The sequence below is a fragment of the Gracilinanus agilis genome, chromosome 1, assembly GCF_016433145.1.
Source record: "Gracilinanus agilis isolate LMUSP501 chromosome 1, AgileGrace, whole genome shotgun sequence".
Classification (NCBI taxonomy): Eukaryota; Metazoa; Chordata; class Mammalia; order Didelphimorphia; family Didelphidae; genus Gracilinanus; species Gracilinanus agilis.
The window spans coordinates 543,341,635-543,344,346 of record NC_058130.1 but is presented as its reverse complement, the minus strand read 5'-3'; the positions used below and the strand labels follow the sequence as shown (position 1 = coordinate 543,344,346).

Genomic DNA, 2,712 nt, shown 5'->3' with positions numbered 1-2,712 from the left:
ATTCCTAAATGTCTCCCCTCACCTCTTCTTCGGTTTCTATTTCTATTTCCTATTTCTATCCTTTTCTATAATTGCAAGTCAAACTGGAAAGGGTCTCTCAGCAAGGTTGGGTAATGGGAGAAGAAGCCTAAGAGATGGCTCCCAAAATGGAGTCCAAACACTTATGTGACTCTATGATCGAAGTCTTGCTGGGTAAGATGCGATGGAATCTTTGACCATGGAATCCAGGTTTCAATGTCCAATGAAAGATCCTCAGGAAGCCCTCAGGACTGGATCTGAGCTGAGATGTTCTCCTCCTCTCCTCTCTCAGTCCTCTGCCAGAAGTTCTTTTCTCCTCTTTCCTCCTCCAGAGCCCTCCCAGCATCCTCTCTGGTCCCAACTGTCAGTAACTGTCATCAGTGGCCTTCTTCTGGCTCTTTTTGTCCCATCCCTCATCCTTACATAGTAGAAAAGACCATTATATTCAATTGTGCCACAGCATATCAGTCTCTGTGTACAATGTTTTCCTGGTTCTGCTCCTTTTGCTCTGCATCAATTCCTGGAGTTTGTTCCAGTTCACATGGAATTCCTCCAGTTCATCATTCCTTTCAGCACTATAGTATTCCATCATCATCAGACACCACAATTTGTTCAGTCACTCTCCAATCAATGGACACCTCCTCATTTTCCAATTTTTTGCCACTATAAAAAGCGCAGCTATAAATATTTTTTGTACACGTATATTCCCTACTATTTCTTTGGGGTACAAACTCAGCAGTGGTATGGCTGGAGAAAACTGCATATTTCTTACATACAATCTTAACAGTTTTTGTGTATATGTACTGCATGGACTGACTTCATAAAGTTGGAAAATATAGTAAGCTTTATATAAAATAGTACAAATTGATTTATACAGGGAAAACATGTTTAATGCATTATTAGATACAAATGTAATTTTTATGAACCCTTGCATAATGTTCAACCATTTTTCTCAAATAAAAAATGTTGGTTATAAAAATGTTCTCATATAAGGACACAATTCCTTGAATCATATAGAAAGTAAACTTCAGCAATCATTTACCAAGTTTGTTTTCTACTGTATGCAATAGAAATACCTCCTATAGATCAATAGAATGACATTTCATTGAAGTGGCAGAACTATACATAAGGTTAATCATTATGTAGATAACAATCTGTTTTGGTATTAACAGATGCATCTTAGTTGTTTATAAAGAATAACCCTTGGACATATAATTGAGAACAGCAACTAGGCATCTTTCAGTCAAGGTATACAGCTGAAAGGGTCAATAATCATTCTTACCTTTGTTTTCTGTAGCAAAGTCTTTTTTCTATAGAAATCTAATAGGAATTAAATTCTGGCATTTTACAGCTACTAGACAAACAAGATGCTGAAAGCTATTACTATATAGCAAGCTGCTACATAGGAATTTTTATTTGCCAATTCTGGCACACTCCCAAAATATAACTAACAGTCCAATTTTGTTTTGTCCAAGAGGTCTGAGATTGGATGTATCCACAGGTACAACAAAATTGTCAGTGAGCTTTGAAAGTTGAAAATGGCAGACATAGTGAGACCTCTGCTACCTCTAGCCACATAACCCTTTTGGAGCAATAGGCAGAAGAGGCCAAGAAATTATTTTCTTCAGTGAACTTTTGGACTTTCTTTTTTATTTGGTTAAATCTAGTTTTCAGGAGTCTTTTTCTTCAGTGAATGTCTATATATCTTTTCCAATTTTTTTTGTGCTTCCTTTTACCAACTTTTTGACTATTTTCATTATTTTCCATCATTACTCTCATTTCTTTTCCCAACTTTTCTCCTACCTCTCTTATTTGATTTTAAAAATAGTTTTTGAGTGCTTTTATGAGATCTTGGGGGGGGGGCTGATGCTAATTCACATTTTTCTTTGTAGCTCATCATGTAACCATTTTGACATTGTTGTCTTCTTCTGAGTTTGTATTTTGATCTATCATCATAGTTAACTTTCTGTGATCAGCTGTTTTTTGCTCATTTTCCCAGCTTATTTATTGACTTTTATATTTGTTTTAAAATTGGACTCTGTTCCTGGGGTGGAGGGGAAATTATCCCAAGCTTCAGGTTTTTCATGTTGCTATTTTCAGAGCTAATTCTAGGAACTTTATAAGTTTTCAGTTTTTCAAAGGTGGTATGATCTAAAGAGAAGTATAGTCACTGTTCTCTTAGTGTGTACTCTCTTCTCAAGTGACCAGAAGCACGTTTTTCTGCTCTGGATCTGTGACCAGGATACCTGCTTCCTTATAGCTTCCCACTCTAGTGTGCTAGTATTCTTCCTCCTCTTGAGTGACTAGGGTCTGACAGCATCTGATCCAGATGCCTGTTTGGGCAATGCAGCAGAGTCTTATACCCATTTTTCAGGAAAATGTCACCAATAAACTCCTTTGACTAGTTGTCTGACCCTCTTACAGACTGTGGGCTGAGATCTCTGGAAGTCATTGGTGCTAATTTATTTGTTCCCAAGGCATGCACTGGGTTGCTGGAATGGAGCCTACTGCTATCAGACTTAGGGCCTCACTGCTGGCTTGCACGAGGGCAAGAAGTCTTGCTGTTGGCTTGCTGGGGTAAAGCCTGGTGCTGGTTTGTCTGGGTTGGATTCTGCTCCACTCTTACCTCAATGAGATAGACCTTTCCTGTCAACCTTCTAAGTTGTCTTGGGAAAGAAAATTGTTTCACCACCA

The 2,712-nt window shown here is 38.1% G+C and overlaps 1 pseudogene; it reads right to left on the bottom strand.

Moving 5' to 3' along the window:
- Positions 1-1,372: 1,372 nt before the first annotated feature.
- LOC123231746 lies at positions 1,373-1,567 on the bottom strand (annotated as a pseudogene).
- Between the last annotated feature and the right edge of the window lie 1,145 nt (positions 1,568-2,712).